Consider the following 20,235-nt stretch of genomic DNA (forward strand, 5'->3'; position numbering starts at 1 on the left):
CGGGAGCACATCACTCCAGTTTTAGTCTCACTCCACTGGCAGTCTCTCAGTCGTTTTAAGGATTTTATTGCTAGCTTTTAAGGTGTTCAGTGGCTTGGCACCTTCTTATTTATCTGAGTTTTTATTTGTCTATACTCCAGGTTTATTGCCGAAGTTGGCCAATCAGATGGTTCTTAAAGCTCAGATTCAGACCAGATCGTGAAACCACTTACCTGTTCATATTAGAGCCGCTCAGTCTTTTTGATCCCTTCAACGGCCTACTCAAGACACTAAAGACACATACGTACTCTCTGGCTTTTAATTCTTGTGCTGGCTCGCTGTTTTACTCTCTATATTTACTCAGACTATTTATGTTTTGTGTCATGCCTGTAGATGGATGACTAAATTAAATAACGTCACATGATTACACTCCCTTTTACCTTTTACAGGTGCCGTGATTGTGCGCCGATAAGCCACGTCTGGCACTCATTCAGTCGACTGCTCTCACGAGGGCGCCGAATCGCTGCCAATTATCGACGCGTCGGCATTGAAATGCACGAGTGTTCCTCTCCTCGTTCTTAAACAGTTACGCATCCGTACAACCTCGGCCAGTGCAGCCCTCCATGTCGGCGCTGTAACCGATGCTGAAGGATATCGGCCAATCAGAGATTAAGTGCGTGTTGTCATGTAGGCTCAACACTGATTGTCTTGGCTACCATCCATTAAATATTATGATGTGTTTGGGCTTACAGCATATTGAAAACCTTTAAACAACCACTGTGCACAATCAGTAAATGGGGACCTGGACCCCCTGAATATTGATGAGTGTTTGACACACTGCTACCCCTGTATATCGCTGGGAGTGCCTGGTCACATTTTTGCTAAATAGTGGGGCCTCCTATGCAGGTTTGGTCTTATTTTCATTTTTATACTTTACTTTTACATGTCATCGTCAATTAAAACCTTGACTTCTCCATACTTGTCACACCTCTGCAACTGTAGTTTCGCGCTCTTTACGTGTTCATGGCTTGAGAACATTTGAAGACCCAGTAATAACCGTACGCTGCGAGCAGAACGCCGGTGTGCTCACGCCGATGTGTTTTCCACGCGTCAATATGATGCCAGAGGGACTCTGGATGTCACAATGGAGGACACATACATTTTCTTTGGCCTTATTTTGTCTTGTTTCTGACCGGCGTGCATGCTCGCACGCACGCACACACACACACACACACACACACACACACACACACACACACACACACACACACACACACGCCTCATGATGTGTCCCTCATATAGTCTCACCTCTCAGAGGACACAGACATTGTTAAACCCAGGCAGGAAATGAGTTCTGCGCCATAATGTGTGACACACAACAGTCGACCTGCCCTTCAAAACTGATGGATACTAATATGTCACTGCATGAAAATGTGTCATGAAACTTGGGGGGGGGGGGAATGGAACACTGCAACACAGTAAGATTGAAAGAGGAAATGGAGCAAAAATGACCTCTGGATCTATCAGAAGCACTTTAAGAGAAAGGAGAAAAAAAAAAAACAAAAAAAAAAAAGCGATGTTTCTAAAAATGCCTGTGTTCTTCCAGCACCTTGTACTTGTACTCTGATAGCATCCCGGACGACTGAGGGCCTTACTTGTTTGATACGGGCTGTGTTTACCGGAAAAAAAATAATCTCTCTCTCTCTCTCTACTTCGCTATACACACACACACACACATATATTATATATGTATGTATATATATATATATATATATATATATATATATATATATATGTATATGTATATATATATATATATATATATATATATATATATGTGTGTATATATATATATATATATATATATATATATATATATATATATACACACACATACATACATACATATATATATATATATATATATATATATATATATATATATATATATATGTATATATATGTATATACACATACATATATATATATATATATATATATATATATATATATATATGTATATATGTGTATATATATATATATATATATATATATATATATATATATATATATAGCCACACACACACAGTTTTACAGACACCTAGAAGTCGTCTAAAATCTTAAAGGAAAACGTTTTTTTTTTTTTTTCTATTTCTGTCGTTTTTTTTTGCCTCAGAAAACACTTCAGGGGCCTGGGCGTGAGTGCATTGTTCAGTGGAGCAAGGCTTTTCCTGCTGCAAATGAAGACTAAAATCCATCCTCCAGGCTGAATTATTAACGACACCCATGCCTGAGAGTCCCAGCGTCCACAAGAGAGAGAGGAGAACGTGGAGGAAATCGAGGTTAAAGGAGAGTTGAGGGTATGCCGTGCAAGGCTGGTTGTTTTCGTTCAACTGGAAGGGCCAGCCCAGGCGCCCCATCTACCCCAAAAACAGAAAAGACAGATTCTGCCACGTCTCCTTGAAGATACTCACCTACTCTGATTTGTTCTCTCGCTATTCCCGGCAGCTTTCGTCCTGAGTAAGACGTGAACTGGTCATGTGGCTTTCGTAGGCTTGACCTCGAATCCGAGCCGCTTACGGAAATTTGCATATAGCGTAAATGCTATCAACCAATCGAGATTAGCCGATCCTGTTCTCAGAGTCCGAGGGTTGCTCTGACCTCATTCCGCATATAACTGAGGTGAATCCGAACCCAGGAAAGGCTCCTTTCTGTCACTTCATGGCCATTAACAGTAGGGATGCTGATAGCAGACACACTATAGGTTTTCTGTGTCTTTATGATTTTCCAACAAGTTATCGCTTGCTTTGTCGCTAGTATCTTACGGCATACCTGGTCTGGTTTGTGGATCAGGCCTCCTGTCTGTTCAGGGCTAACAGGCTGCCGGGCTCCAGCCCCATCGCTGGGAGGAAAGGGAATAGAGGAGGAAGGTCCATGGGAACCAGGGTGAACCAGGGGGCAGACGACGTCCCGGCAGGGGGCGGTCCCTGCGGAGGACAGTCCAGTCACCTTCAGTGACCCATGACCTCACAGAGAAGGCAGCCCCTGAGCTCCGGGAGGCTGGCCTCAGAGGGGGGACTGCTGACAGCCCCGGCGGTGACCTTATTTCTGCACATGGGTGAAAGCGTCACATATTCAGCCTCAAGTCACGGAACATGAACAGCGTCCTTTATGCTGTGAAATCCCAACAACAACAACAACTTGAAGAATAGAAGGCTTCGCTCCGATTTTTCTACCTGACGATCCAAACCATAATTACAATATTGCTTTCATTGTGTGCTTTACATTCTTGTTTTGAGGGATTTCTCTAAATTGCACTGTAATTTTACAGAGGAGATGAAAAAAAGCAGCAGTTCTTCAGTGAGCATTGATTAGGAAATAAAACCAGACAGTTGTGTTTATACACAGTGTTTCATGAAGATTGACTGCATTGTGTTTCGCTGTCCTGCCGAGTCGAGGAAGCAAGAGGAAAAGATCATTAATGTTGACCACAAACTGACTTGGAGTCTGTAATCGTGGGGTGCTGAATGGTTATAACGTCACTGTATTAGGCCCAGAGTAAACGTATTTAAATGTTCTCCACCAGACAATGACAAAAGGCAGAAATATGTTATGAGAGACTTCATTATCCTGCCTTAAACACAATCAATAGTCGGTTTTAGTGCACGTAATAGTCTAGAGTTTTATATATCGTTTGATTCTGTAATGAAAATGTGATATCAGGCAAGCTACACACTCACATGATTCGTCTCAATGAAGATTTATGCTCTCCTGAGCTGCAGAGATGAACATAGAAAATCAAATCAAACCACCCAAAACCATTCCTTCTCAAAAAGAAGAGAAGCCTAATTTCTGTGCACCTGGGCACATCATTCATTATATGCTTGGGCAGCTCTCCTCCCGTTGTTAGTCAGGAGCCCTGCAGTCGAGCCAGACTGAATCATGATCCAAATGTGTGATATAATTATTGCGGCAAACACAGTTATTATGCTCACTTCCACAGCACTCTGATCTCTTTACTTTACCCTCAGTTTTATGCTTGCATGCTGCTTCTACTTCTTCTGGTTTTTTTTCCTGCCGCGATCATTATATTCCAATACCCTCTGTGTCTTCAATTGTCCTTTCTCAACAGTCCGCTGCATGTTCTCCCTTTCTGCATTTCACAAACCTCACTACCGACCTTTCTCTTGTTCTCTTGCGAACCGGTTCGATCTTTAGCATCCTTTTCCTTGCAGTGTTGTTCAATTGTGCTCACGAACCGTGAAAACCTCAACATCCTTTGCCGTGATGGCCCTCAAGTCTTTTGGTGAATACCTCCATAGCGGCTTTCTCACCGCCGTCCCGCAGACCTTCCTCTTCCACCGTCCCTTCTCACACAGATTGCTGTTCACGGTACTTCTGCCATGTGTGGGAAAAACAAGATGACCCCATTCACTTTTCTGCAGAGTAATTTTCAGGTAGATGTAAGATATACATGAGAGCATGCATACCGCCATCAGATCCAGTTCACATGACAACTTTCAGGGTTTTTTTTTTTTTACAGCACTTTACCTTCAGATTAGCATGCTAGCTTTACAGCTAGTTAGCCCATATGACATAATTTAGCCATTTCATACTAACGCTATTAGCTTCTTCATACATTTGAGGTATTTTATGCTAATTTTGTTAGCTTCTGGACAAATTGTAGCCATTTTATGCTAGCTCTGTGTGCTCTTTTAGCCTTCCCAAGAGCGAACTAACACATTTTAGTCATTTTATGCTAACTCTGTTAGCTTCTGGACACATTTTAACCATTTTATGCTAGCTCTGTTAGCTCATTTAGCATTTCTGAAAACTACCTTACACATTGTAGCCATTTTATGCTAGCTCTGTTTGCACTTTTAGCCTTCATGTTAGGTACCCAACACATTTTAGCCATTTTATGCTAGCTCTGTTAGCTTCTTGACACATTTTAGCCATTTTATGCTAGCTCTGTTAGCTTCTTGACACATTTTAGCTATTTTATGTTAATTTTGTTAGCTTCTGGACAGATTGTAGCCATTTTATGCTAGCTTTGTGTGCTCTTTTAGCCTTCCCAAGAGCGAACTAACACATTTTAGCCATTTTATGCTAAGTCTGTTAGCTTCTGGACACATTTTAACCATTTTATGCTAGCTCTGTTAGCTCATTTAGCATTTCTGAAAACTACCTTACACATTGCAGCCATTTTATGCTAGCTCTGTTTGCACTTTTAGCCTTTATGTTAGGTACCCAACTCATTTTAGCCATTTTATGCTAGCTCTGTTAGCTTCTTGACACATTTTAGCCATTGTATGCTAGCTCTGTTAGCTTCTTGACACATTTTAGCTACTTTATGCTAATTTTGTGAGCTTCTGGACAGATTGTAGCCATTTTATGCTAGCTCTGTGTGCTCTTTTAGCCTTCCCAAGAGCGAACTAACACATTTTAGCCATTTTATGCTAACTCTGTTAGCTTCTGGACACATTTTAACCATTTTATGTTAGCTCTGTTAGCTCATTTAGCATTTCTGAAAACTACCTTACACATTTTAGCCATTTTATGCTAGCTCTGTTAGCTTCTTGACACATTTTAGCCATTTTATGCTAGCTCTGTTAGCTTCTTGACACATTTTAGCTATTTTATGCTAATTTTGTTAGCTTCTGGACAGATTGTAGCCATTTTATGCTAGCTCTGTGTGCTCTTTTAGCCTTCCCAAGAGCGAACTAACACATTTTAGCCATTTTATGCTAACTCTGTTAGCTTCTGGACACATTTTAACCATTTTATGCTAGCTCTGTCAGCTCATTTAGCATTTCTGAAAACTACCTTACACATTGTAGCCATTTTATGCTAGCTCTGTTTGTACTTTTAGCCTTCATGTTAGGTACCCAACTCATTTTAGCCATTTTATGCTAGCTCTGTTAGCTTCTTGACACATTTTAGCCATTTTATGCTAGCTCTGTTAGCTTCTTGACACATTTTAGCTATTTTATGCTAATTTTGTTAGCTTCTGGACAGATTGTAGCTATTTTATGCTAGCTCTGTGTGCTCTTTTAGCCTTCCCAAGAGCGAACTAACACATTTTAGCCATTTTATGCTAAGTCTGTTAGCTTCTGGACACATTTTAACCATTTTATGCTAGCTCTGTTAGCTCATTTAGCATTTCTGAAAACTACCTTACACATTGTAGCCATTTTATGCTAGCTCTGTTTGCACTTTTAGCCTTTATGTTAGGTACCCAACTCATTTTAGCCATTTTATGCTAGCTCTGTTGACTTCTTGACACATTTTAGCCATTTTATGCTAGCTCTGTTAGCTTCTTGACACATTTTAGCTATTTTATGCTAATTTTGTGAGCTTCTGGACAGATTGTAGCCATTTTATGCTAGCTCTGTGTGCTCTTTTAGCCTTCCCACGAGCGAACTAATACATTTTAGCCATTTTATGCTAAGTCTGTTAGCTTCTGGACACATTTTAACCATTTTATGTTAGCTCTGTTAGCTCATTTAGCATTTCTGAAAACTACCTTACACATTTTAGCCGTTTTATGCTAGCTCTGTTTGCACTTTTAGCCTTCATGTTAGGTACCTAACTCATTTTAGCGATTTTATGCTAGCTCTGTTAGCTTCTTGACACATTTTAGCCATTTTATGTTAGCTCTGTTAGCTTCTTGACACATTTTAGCTATTTTATGCTAATTTTGTTAGCTTCTGGACAGATTGTAGCCATTTTATGCTAGCTCTGTGTGCTCTTTTAGCCTTCCCATGCGCGAACTAACACATTTTAGCCATTTTATGCTAAGTCTGTTAGCTTCTGGACACATTTTAACCATTTTATGCTAGCTCTGTTAGCTCATTTAGCATTTCTGAAAACTACCTTACACATTGTAGCCATTTTATGCTAGCTCTGTTTGCACTTTTAGCCTTTATGTTAGGTACCCAACTCATTTTAGCCATTTTATGCTAGCTCTGTTAGCTTCTTGACACATTTTAGCCATTTTATGCTAGCTCTGTTAGCTTCTTGACACATTTTAGCTATTTTATGCTAATTTTGTGAGCTTCTGGACAGATTGTAGCCATTTTATGCTAGCTCTGTTTGCTCTTTTAGCCTTCCCAAGAGCGAACTAACACATTTTAGCCATTTTATGCTAACTCTGTTAGCTTCTGGACACATTTTAACCATTTTATGCTAGCTCTGTTAGCTCATTTAGCATTTCTGAAAACTACCTTACACATTGTAGCCATTTTATGCTAGCTCTGTTTGCACTTTTAGCCTTCATGTTAGGTACCTAACTCATTTTAGCGATTTTATGCTAGCTCTGTTAGCTTCTTGACACATTTTAGCGATTTTATGCTAGCTCTGTTAGCTTCTTGACACATTTTAGCTATTTTATGCTAATTTTGTTAGCTTCTGGACAGATTGTAGCCATTTTATGCTAGCTCTGTTAGCTCTTTTAGCCTTCCCAAGCGCTACCTGACATATTTTAGCTTATATTTTACTCTGTAAAATTTACAAGAAATGACAGAAATAACTTCTTTGTTGTCTTTGTTGCTATTCAAATAAAACGGAATAGAACTGAAATTGAATCATAAGTGCATGTTTCCGTCTATAAGTCAAAGCAACATTTTCACTGACATTACAAGGAGAACAGTAAAAGGTTGAATAACCTTTTTTAATTTATTTGTAAAATGTTTTTGGGTCTGATCAAAAAGTAAAAGGGAGCAGAAAGGTTGCATCTGTCTCCCCCCGTCTCCCCCCTGTAAATGTTTATTCTCTCTGCTAAGCCGCCTCCCTCCCTCCCTCACATGGGGGAAGCGTGGCGGAGGCGCTTCCTATTGTCGTCGCGCTGTCCTGCTCGGTAACAAAGTGTTGGTTTGAATGAGCTGACAGGTCGTGAAAATTTCATCGGCATGAGAAATGCATGTTTTCCCCTCAACTTTCTGTTTACTGCTATCAATAATTTGTGAACAACAAACAGCAGATGTCTCACTCTCCAACAAAGGCTCTGTGTGTTTGTGTGAGTGCCTGGTGAGGCTGGATTGGTTTCTGTTTGTGTGCATTTGTCAGAACATCACTGGTGACTAAAAACAATTATATAATTGTTATATATCCCATTGTGAATTAATCAATCTATTACCATGGAGACGGATGGCTAAAAGACATGGCCTGAACCAAATAGAGGCATCCCTTTGCTGCCATTTAAATTACCAGGCCAGAATTTGTTTTAAGAACAAAAGGCCACTTGATTGTCTGAACCTATTAGAACTGGAATGGAAGAATGAGGTGAGGTTAAAGCAAAAAGGAAAAAATATTGTTGCAAAAAAAAAAATGTTGAGACACAGACAGCATTTGGGCAAATTGGTCACCGAAGTCTATTGTGGAATTTTCAAATGTGTAAGGATTGCAAGCACTGAAACCATTTCCACTCTCCCTTCTCCCTGTGCAGATTAATTAATTTCTTCCACTAATGACGACATCGTATCCACTTTACTCCACAATCCTGAGATTCATGCGTGAATGAAAGTTGGTTAAATGACCTTTAACCCACTCATGTGTCAGCACAGAACCCCCCTCCCCATGGGATTGTGTCGAGAGGAGAGCGAAGAGCCCCCTCATATTTCCTTTTCCAGGGTCTTGAGCCTGAACAGCATATGGACATAACGAGTTCATGAAGTCCTCGGTCCGCTTCCGTGACCCCTCCTACATGGTTGTGCTCGGGCCAGCTCTGGGAGAAAACACGTCGGGCATCCTCGTCTGAAGGCTGAACATCTCCACACCTCCTCTACTGCGAGTCTTCCCGTAGGATGGAGTGTATAATTCTATCTGGAAGACAGAGCAACACTACCCTGCCAAGGAAACTCATCTCAAAGTTTGGTCTTAAAGCTCACCTTTTTTCTTCTTCTTTTTTTTTTTTTTTTTTTCTTAAATTTAGTTGTTTAACAACATGGAAGGTCATCCCTAATTTAATGGTTCAATAGAGACAGCCATGGGATCACAAACATCTGTTTGTCGAATATGAGTAAATGGTTCATTCTGAACAGAAATCATTCCCTTGAACAGGATAAAGAGTCGGATGCATTAATGGATTATTGAACAGTGTAAAATCTGGTGGAGAGGAAGAAATTCAAGATGAGTCATATTAAATGACACGAGCTGTGCTTACAAGGACTAAAACTAATCTGATTACATTTGTTTCATGTAAATATCTCAATCGGATCACATGTTGTGAAGCAATATTCTGATGACTTTACCCAGTGCTGATATAACTATTATCTCATTGTGGTGAGCAGTTAAGAAAAATGAGTAAATGTTTGTGGCGGCTTGCAGCCCTGGTGCGAACTGCAGCAGCGACACCTTCTAAATCTGGAGGTCACTTCGAGACAGATTTGAGTGTGCTGCCAGAGCACAGAGTTCATGTGGTGAATGGATCTGACTAAGGATCCCTGGACTGGCTGCCTCACGGTTCAGGGAGATCTGTCAGGTCTGAGAGGCCTCTGAAGCCTGAGCTGAGCGAACACTGCGAGGGACTCGTCAGACTGCAGCTGAGAAGAGGGAACTTGAAATGGAGGCTGATGCCATCTGGGAGTACTGCCAAATGAAGAGGGTCGACCACGACCACTGTGGATTAGTAATCTACCCTGATGCACCTTGGCTGGGGGCATCTCCAGACGGGTTCATTCCTGAACCTTCGGAGCCATGTCAGTTTGCTTTGATTGAAATAAAGTGTCTGAACGTGAAAAGCAGCTTTGCCTGCCTCCGCTGAGGAAGACATAATATTTCAAATAATTCACAGCGACAGTGACATCTTAGATGTCATTAAAGAGAGGTGGACAGGTTTTTTTTTTTTTCCCCCATGTCGACATGCAGAAATGCATGCAATGCATTCAAATTCAGTCACAATCCATCCATCCATTTTCTACCGCTTATCCGGGGCCGGGTCGCGGGGGCAGCAGTCTCAGCAGGGATGCTCAGACTTCCCTGTCCCCAGACTCTTCCTCCAGCTCCTCTGGGAGGATCCCAAGGCGTTCCCAGGCCAGCCGAGAGACATAGTCTCTCCAGCGTGTCCTGGGTCTTCCCCGGGGTCTCCTCCCAGTGGGACATGCCCGGAACACCTCCCCAGGGAGGCGTCCAGGAGGCGTCCTAAAGAGTCACCTCAGCTGGCCCCTCTCGATGCGGAGGAGTAGCGGCTCTACTCCGAGCTCCTCCCTGGTGACTGAGCTCCTCACCCTATCTCTAAGGGAGCGTCCAGCCACCCTACGGAGGAAGCTCATTTCGGCCGCTTGTATCTGGGATCTTGTCCTTTCGGTCATGACCCAAAGCGCTCATGACCATAGGTGAGGGTGGGAACGTAGATTGACCGGTAAATCGAGAGCTTCGCCTTTCGGCTCAGCTCCTTCTTCACCACAACGGACCGATACAACGACTGCAACAACAGTTGCAAGCTGTAGCACCTTACATTAGCACTGACTGTAAACCTAATTAAAAAATATATCTATAAAAATATAAAAAAAAGTATGGGTAGAATGGATTTACACAGAACTGTGGGGATATGTGGAAAAATCAGTTTTAAAAGAAATTAAATTTAAATTATTTGCTGAGGAGACTCCTCCCTCACCCGGAAGCAGCTTCTTCACAATCAAACGACGATGACGGCAGACGGCAGCAGAAGAGAATATCAGATTTTTTTCACAGGCAGTACTTCCAGAAAATCAAAATCGAATTTTCCCGAGGACAACAAAGGCAAAAACAACAACATTGTGGCAGCTGAAAGTGAAGTCATGTCAGCTCGCAGCTTAGCACAACCCGTCTCCTCAGAAGACAACGCCTGACTGTTGTTTTGCATCTTCAGCACCAAGGACAGCGGTTACAATGGCAGTGATTTACTGCTGTGAAAGCGTTTTTGTTTTCGTCTGTTCTTGTCATATGGTGAATACTGCCGACCTCCTTATGCAGAAAAAAACTAATAAAATGTGAATTTGTTAAAACTTCTTCATGTATATTTTTGTGTGTCATATGGCTTCCAGCCAGCAGCCTGAGTGGCGATGCGCTATACAGCAGGGACCAAACACTCACCAAATCCATTGTCAGTGATGCTACATCACTGCGCTGGCACAAGTTCTTTCTTTTTTGAAATTGCTTCCTGCACAACTTTGTATTATTGAGCCTATCCGCTATCTTGCCTTCTGCTTTCTGTACCTCTTTGAACGTAACTCACATACTTGGAACTGCAACACTGGCAGGCATGGTTAGGTGTGCGTGCAAGGTAAGCATTGAAAATGGTAAAAAGGTAAATGGATTTCGCTGACGTGGCATGTTTCCACTGCTGAAGCAGTCCCCAAGGTGCTTTACACTGTTAATCACATTCAACCATTAACCCAGGACGCTTTGACATGTGGAGATGGGGAACTGAACCAGAAAACTTTCGACTGAAAGACGACCCCACTACCAAACGAGTCACAATTTGGTAACCCAGTTAACTAACATACAAGAATGTCCTCTTTTGTACAAAGTTAAAATCCAGCAGTTAAAGGCAGTATGTATTTATTGGACATAAACACGTCTACACTGTGGCGTTTCTGCGATTTGAATGTCTCTGTTTCCCCCTTAAAACCATGAAAGCACCTTGCAAAGCTGGCATCTGTTGTGCGTGGAACGGCACGTGTCAAAACACATCCAAAAATCACTGTGTGGCCGTAAAACATCCATCCGCGTCCACTAAGCATTCAGCCTCTCTCACAGAACCCAAGTATTAATGGTGAGGCAATGGCAATATAAACTGCTCAACAATCAACCCACTGATGGCTTTCTAATGCTTATTTAATGATGTGATGTTGACAGTAACGGCAGAACTAAACTGCGTGGCAGAAAACAAGAAAAACGAAACAAGCTGATGATATACAGCAAGACTTCTGATAGGAAGTTGTATTTATTAATGCTTTTAATAATCAATATTTGCATTTTTTTGTTTTTTTTAACCTTGTTCAATTTGAAAATGGGATCTTGATCCTACTGAACCGTCAGTTTGAGTTCTGTGGAGTGAGGGCTGAGCTGTCAGACAAGCCCGGGGTCAGTGGATCAGCTTCAGTTCAGCGATTCTAAATGTACAAGAATGAGTCAGTCGAGCTCCCCCTCATTTCACATTAGCTGACTTGTAAGAGGCGGCAGGGGCGAGTTAATAGGGAGAGGGAGTCGACACACCCAACACCGTGAAGTGTGTTTAATTCTGACTGATTCTTTTTCTGATTTGCACATCATTACAGGGAGTGTCACAAGTTCATCTCACTGGTTTTCTGGTACCATGGTGCCATTTTTGGAAATGTATTCAAGCAAAATGTAGATAAGTAAGTAAAGTTTATTTATGAAGTATTTCTGCAGATAAAATCACAAAATGCTGTTTGGAACAAGGCAAAAGTGAAAGTCTGAGTCATTAAAATGACAATACAGCTGAATGTCGTCGGCGTAAAAACGATACGACACATTTTTAAAACCAAGAATCAGCTGACCGAGGAGGCATCGAGTCCAGTAAAACAGGAACAGAGCACAAAAACAGAACCTTGAGTAACTCTGCAAGACAGGTTTGGCATATACGACAACACATTTCAGCACAACTCTTTCATATATGCTGTGGTTGAATTAATTAGTTCACACTGCTGAGCTGGATTGAGATACGATTGGAAGAGTTATCAAAGTCAGCACACAAATATGATCTCTGATAAATGGATGAAACAGCGAGATTCATGTGATATGCAGAGCCAAAAGCAAATTGCGGGTTACAAATCCCCTTTAACCATTGTGGCCTTGCACAGATTAAACTGTAAAATCAGCACAGCTGCAGTGTTAGAGTTTGTCTCCCACAGCGACTTGGGGTTTAATCCACTGAATCTATCGGTGGGAGGGAAGAGGAGAGCGGCTTAACGTACCAATCCTTGACCTGCGACTCCTGCACTGAGGTCCAGGTGATGATTACACACCACGGAGCCAGCTTTGGCATCATACATGCAATTACAGCACACTCTCCACACAACAAGACCCCCAGGTATCAAAACAGGCACTTGCTGAGTCCAGCAGCGGTTCAATACATCAGCTGTCCATTGTTGGACGTTGCAGGGCAAAAACAAGATGAAACGATGCGATCAAAAAGGAAAATAGAAGAAGTACAGTAAAAGAACGTGGGAAGAACCAAACAGATGTTATTCAAGAACCGTCTTTTACACATTCTGACCAACAACGGCAGTTCTTGCTACCTCAGATTATGGCGGTATAATCCACAAGATCTGCCTCAAAAACTCTCCTTCACAGGGTGGATGTTATTGGCCATGATGACCGGAGCTCCAGTCAGAACTCACCATCGCTGCCTGAACTCACTGATAGAAAGGACAGGCAGGCAAACTCACTGCTTTGTCTATGCTCTTGTAGATTCATGAGTTCGGTCATTCAAACCTGTAATTGCTTCGGTTGCTCTAACTCTGCATTTCTGTTTTTCTTTGTGCCTCGATCAGATGCGTTGCACACCTCTGACTGAGCTAATTATTGAATAAAAAAGGTTCAAACCTAGCAAACTGGTGTAGGTTGACGGTGTGGGTCTGCATTAGAGCCCATAATAAGTCTGACATGTGCATGAGGACTTGTTCATTGGTTTATAAAAACGCGTGCTTCTTTCGATTATGTTTCAATAATTAAATAAATAAATATGTGCTAAATTAGCCCACATCTGGAGCTTACCGACAAAATGTGATGATCTACAGAAAAAGAAGATTTTGACACAGTCTCTTTCAGCCAGTCAAGAAGGATGAAACTCTTTTCCTTCCATCCCTAAAGTATGGCAGTGTCGCATATTGGCACAAAACCAAATTCATTCAAATGTATTTATTCATTGATTTCAAACAGTCGCTGCAGCTATTGTGGAGCTGTAGGGAACGAAACCGTTAATGAAAGAGCGGCTTGTACTTCAGCGGTGTTTGGTGGCATGTTGACGGCTTGTCCAACGTACACTTCCTGCTTGTGGTAGATCTTTCCAATACTAACACAATGAGATTGATTAGGTTTTACAGCGCCACTTGTCACTTTTAAGGGAAATCTCAATTTTCCACCTGTCAGCCTTGATTATTTATCCATTCACTGTTAACAACACACACACACACACACACACACATATCTTCATGCACAGGGATAGTTGGAGTTCTGGGTGTTTCTGTGTTTTGGCGCCGTGAGCCTGGACCAGCTTGGCAGTGAAGTCGTCCACCTGAAAACAGCACTTCTGATTCGGGAAAAGCACGTACCTCTGGGGCAGGCCATCCACTTGTACGTTGGTTTGAAAATAGGTGCAGCCACCACGAAGAAAGAGCTATTTTTCTTCCCATCAAACGACGTCAACTTCTTGAATCCATTGCTTTTTACAGATTTCATGCAGTAGTTTTGCTCGACTGGCCCAGCTGGAATCAAACGGGGCTCGGTGTGACAGCGGTGAAAGAGATCAAGCAACGCCGCAATGAACCTGGAGGGAATCGACGTCATGTGTACAAAAAAAAAAAAAAGCAATGAAAGGAGGCTTTTAGCTGTAGGCGGCGTGCCATATGGACAGTGGGTTGTGATGTGGCTATCAAACAACTTGCGAGCACCTCGGAGCAAGATGACGCCTGCAGAAGCAGGAGAGAGGAAATGAGCGCGAACGCTGAAGCTTGCAGGCTGCACAGTGCGTCAAGGTGTGATTCATTGCGTTGTGAAGGTGCCCTGCGAAAGACAAACTGACAACAGAACGCTCAGGATATTCTAGTCACAAACAAATCACGAGAGCACCAAAGCAGAGCAAGCTGGAAAACAGCCAAATATGACAATCCTAAAAAAAAAAAAAAAATTCTAAAACAAGGATTCATAAGCATGCAGGGATATTTCATCCATATCAAGTGCACGCATGTCAGCGAACGCACACAGATACTCAGTTTAAATCCCCATCAGGACACCCATTACCTTCAGAGGATTTATTTATAATGCTTCATCTCAGTGCAGCGAGTCAAAGAGAGAGAGAGAGAGAGAGAGAGAGAGAGAGAGACCCAACATAATGTTGCTGCTTTTCATAAAGTCTGTAATGGAGCACTAATGGATAATGGACGAAAGGTGCTGCTCAGAGGGCAGGGAAATGGACTCAAAGTGCTTTTTCATCAAAGCATGTCTGTGAGCACACGCGAATGGCATCAACGTATGGATCCCAGGCGCCGGATTGTTCTGCTCACTCTTCATGTCATGCACGTTAAAGCCATGTGTAGCGTCTCACTTCGCCCGTAATGAGGTTTTTTTTTTTTTTTCTTCTTCTTTTAACAAAACATGGGAAAACAAGATGAAGCAGACTGACTATAATTGGCGCTTCCTCCCACACCGTATATCTTAGCAGTCCTTAATACTTGACATACATTTTTTTTTTTTTTTTTTAAAAAGACTAGGCTTTCACCAAAAGTGTCAGTTTCAAAGTCTTAATAATTGACTACAAGTTGGGATTTTTCCAGATGAAAGACTGCTTCACATTGTGACGGGCTGCTCCGTGTCAGTGCAGGTTGTCACGCATGGCAGTTTATGCTGTCACGCTGACAAGTGCGCAGCATGTGCGTGCTCGATTTTATTCCTTTTGATGTATATTTACATGCTTCATCCCAGGCACCGCCACTGAGCTTACTACCTAGCATCGTGTTGAACTTATTTTAAACACTATTATGCAAAGCTGTTTTTTTTTTTGTTTTTTTTTTTTCCTTATGTAAAGCACACTGGCATATGCTGACATTAATAGGTGTCAAAAATCCTCCTGCGAGGCATTCTGGCAATTTGTCTGAGCACCTCCCTTTAAAAAAAAATTACCATTTTTCAACTGATGGAGTCAACTTCAACACTGAGGCAGGGTGAGTTTCTCCGGATGTTGCACAGCATGTAAGGAAAGCATGCAAACAAAAAAACTTTTGGCGCATTTTGGATGTTCTTTTGCACAACTGGACTCGAGCCACTGAAAAAGATATGCTTTTGATACGTATAAAATCCAGCTTTGCCCAGCAGAGCAGATGAAGCCTCGCGATGCAAGGGGACGCAGAGTGTTTAGTGTCATCTGACAACAGAGGGTGTCTCCTTGCTGTGCACTCCTGGATGATACACTTTGTTCCCAGATGCATGTGAATAACTTAGCGTGTCAGGCCATAGTGGTTGTGACAGACTTCGAGTTTAGCGAGACAGAGTGTGGACGCCGGAAAGCAGATACGATGTGACACTGCGCATTATGCATTTATTGCTCGTTTCTCGTTTCGCCGTGCGGGGCTGTCTCAGAGAGGACAGTTGCAGCTGCTCTTCCCAGCTGTCTTGTGCGTGGGCATCGGCCAGACCGCGGCCGGGTTCTGGCTCTGCAATCTATGATGTCTGTGGAAACGGCGAGGGTGCCGAGGACGCCGTTCTCATTTCTATCGGCTGAGAAAGCGTTTGGAAGCAGCTCCTAAGAAATGCGACAGATGTAGAATCAGTGCATAAACTTCTGGAGGTCAACATTACCAATCCACCATACAAGACCCAAAAGGAAAAAAAAAAAAAAAAAAAAAAAGGGAAACAAATTGGAAGATAAAGTCGCGCCGCCCCCAAGAGGAGCACTTGTTGAGTGAGTTAAGAAAAAAAAAATTGGCTTAAATAAAATAATTGACCAAAAAGTTCAATATCAGCTCAGAAACTTTAAAGATGGGAAAATATGTGTCAAATTGTTTGAAATGAAATGAAGAAAAATGCAGTTTCCTCTGGGAAAAAAAAAAAAAAAAAAAAAAAAAAAACCTCAAATCAGTGAAGCCACTCAAATCTCAAGAAATAAAATATATTCAGAGGAATCTTATCGAAAGAAAACTACAGATAAACCCATCAGAATATGAAATAGAGAACGCATCTGAATTCTGAGAAAGCATCAAGAGGGGGAGAGGGGTAATTCGTGCAACAGCAGAAACTGGAATCCTCAGCAGAGGTAGAACCGTGTGGTTCAGTAGTTTAACGGCTCAGCATGGAACTGTCAGCCGTGCTAACATGCCACAGGCCGGAGAGTTTCAGGGCTACAGGGCTACATGCTAAACATGAATAAAGCATGCCAGATACTCTCCCTAACAGCCGTCTGGAGTGTTTGCACAGATCGTCTACAGTCGAGTTGTTGTTGTGCGTGGCAGAGGTGCTTCGCAGCAACACATTACCGAGGAAGCTGAAGCTGGGGGTCTTCCTCAGGAATAGAGCCTGTTTTTCTTTTAACGCCAGGAAATGCATTGCCAAGGCCACTTTCTTGCCACTCCTGGATTACGGCGACGTTTGTGTTTGCCGCGACTCACCCTGAACAGGTCGCTCTTGAAGGTCGCTTTTTTTTTTTTTTTTTTATTAATGATTTAATTTACAGATCATAGACCGATGGATATTGAACTCAGGTAGATTGCAGTGGTTATTTTTTTGCTATTTTTCAACGTGGATATTCATAAATTGTTCATGACATTTCATTTTGATGTTTGTTTCACTTTTGTGTTTGAGTTCTACCTGTTATTTTGGTATCAATAACAGAGTTCAGACAGCAACATTGTTAATTAAATAACAGAGAGAGTACCGGAGCTATAATTTAAAAGAACACACCAATAATTCCTCTCTCGAGATCCTGAGTTTCAGAGCAGGGATGTCACCAATGTGCGCCAGCAGTTCCAGACAATCACTCCTAAATATTTTTGTTTGCACTTGATGAATGCAACGTGTCGACGCAGCGCCATTCAACTACGAAAAGTTGACAATATTTACCTGTTTAAAACACAAATGCTCCATCTGCACATTGGCAAACTGAATACGTGTCAACAAATACAAGTGAGATCGTAATCAGAAAAGACGCATGATGTGTTTGAAAAGTCACTTTGGTCACCTCTTTCTCTTTTCCAAGCAAATGCACAAAAAGCTGTGCACACACACACACACACACACACACACACATGCACAGTGGATGAATCAGAAATAAAGGTCACTGGCTCAATGCAAATGTTTGCAAGTTGGTCAGACCGAATGGAATGAGCAACTCGCGGTGGCGAAACAAGACTAGACTCCAAGTGGCATGACAATTGCATTTCTCTGACACGTATATCCATTCCGATGATCAACGCAATGATAAAACTCTCCCCCAAAACACACGCAGCTCGCTCGCTGTCGCTCGCCAGGTTGAGGACGCGCTCACGCTTCCCGGCGGCGCCAGGCAGCGTTCACTCCAGAGTCAGAGGCAGGTCTCCAGACGCGGCGCCATTTGTCCGTTAACTAAAGGTCACGTCAAGTGTGTTTTACCAAGGAGTTGGTATTTCAGAGCTCATTTACTCCCTCTTACTTCCAGCTGACCGCTCACAGTGTCGACGGCAGCAATTTACTGAGAGATAGAAAAAAACCGGCGAGCAATATTCTGGTTTTTTTTTTTTGTTTTTTTTTTTTTTTCCCCTTGAAGGTCCAGTGTATAGGGTTTAAGTGAGGAGGTTCATGGGCGCAATGAAGAACAACATGCAGTCCATCCTTTGTGTGGTTTGAAGATTTTCAACAGTCTCAACAAAAAGCTTTCACTACAGCGGCCTTCACGGCTGTGAAGGCCAACCTCTCCTGGAGTGGGATGGACGGAGCCACGACTACCTTTAAATTCAAACTTTGCGGCGTTTCTTTGTTGTGGTGCAGAGTATGAGTGATGAAAGTGTCTACTTTCACAAAACCAACAATTACTTCTGAAAATGACAACCATCTCAACATAAATTCTGTCTTAAATGTATATTTAAATTATATCTAACATATATCTGTTATTAGACTGTACATATGTATCTGTCTCAAGTGTTTAACTTATATCTGTTATTACTATAGTATACATATCTGTCCACTTTAAACGTATATCTTAATCGTCTCTTCGTATCTGCTAATGTATATCTTTATATCTGCTATTATTCAATATATCTGTCTTAGATCTTTATGTAAATTATATTTAATTTATATCTGTCAGTTTATATGTATTACTTAATTATATGTATCTTAAATTTGCATTTAAATTGTATTTAATTTATATTTTATATATATATTGTGTCGGTCAGTATATTTCTGTTATCATTTAATTATATCTATCCTAATTTTACGTACAAATTGTTTTTACTTTTTCTTGTACGGTTGGCTTTGTATCTTTCTATTTTTCTATTTTTCTTTCCACGTTCTTTTTCGCTGCTGTAACCCTGCAATTTCCCCATGCGGGACAAATAAAGGACTTTCAATTCAATTCAATTCAATCAATAAAGCCAGTCTCAATGAAACCGTCTGGTGCAAAATACAGTGCGGCTGTTGCATTCTGGGTGTTTCTCGTCCTGACAGCATGGCTCTACTGGCAGCATTACCGATATCTTACCAGCATCAGGTATTGGGTGTGATATTGCAAGATATCGGTAATATTGGCGAGGCTATCGGTATCGGTGAGCTCACTTAACTCTTTGTTTTTCCTGAAAGTCCACATTATTGTACTGATTTCTATTTTCAGCGCTGGTTTAAGCGTTGTCGGTGTTTTAATACCATTGAGCTGCATCGTACTGAGGTGCGATTTTGCCAATATAAGTCCCAACAAAGTCTCAGCAATACTGTTATCTCTTTGTGGGAATGAAAGAGTGAGATATCCCCCGGCGTTTTGGAGCTTTCAGACACATGCACATATACACAGACATGGCATTGAGGTATCAGCTTGCCTTTGTGCAGCAGAGGAGTAGTCGGGCCTGTCCTTATCAATGCCTGATGATAATATAGAAGGTAGGATGCCTCCCCCCCCCCCAGAAAGCAGATAACAAAGAAAGTGCTGGACTGTCTGAGATACTGCGGCGGGGCCGAGCCGCCCAGCCTCTCCATACCTCCCCCCCCACCACCACTCTTCCTCTGTTCCCTTTTGTTGTTTGAGAGACACATCAGATCTTGTTGCAGAGGCAAAAGCGAGCAGACGACAGGTGATATCGCGTCGGCTCGCAGGTAAGGAATGTCAGATGATATTAAAGGGAGGGAAAAAAAAAAGCAAGAAAGAGGGAAAAAGAGCTGCATGAGGAAGCAGGAAGGGTGTCTGTATCTTTCCAGTTAAACAAAGATTTACAAGAATATATGGAAGAGAAGCGTGTGTACGACTGCATTAAAAGAAAAGTATTAGGTGTCATCTGCAAAAGTCAATTAAAAGTTGAAGAATTGAAATATTTAGCTGTAGTCTTTACAAAGCCTTCCTTGGTCACATGGCCTTTT

Source organism: Salarias fasciatus, chromosome 23 (assembly GCF_902148845.1).
Source record: "Salarias fasciatus chromosome 23, fSalaFa1.1, whole genome shotgun sequence".
NCBI classification, from domain to species: domain Eukaryota; kingdom Metazoa; phylum Chordata; class Actinopteri; order Blenniiformes; family Blenniidae; genus Salarias; species Salarias fasciatus.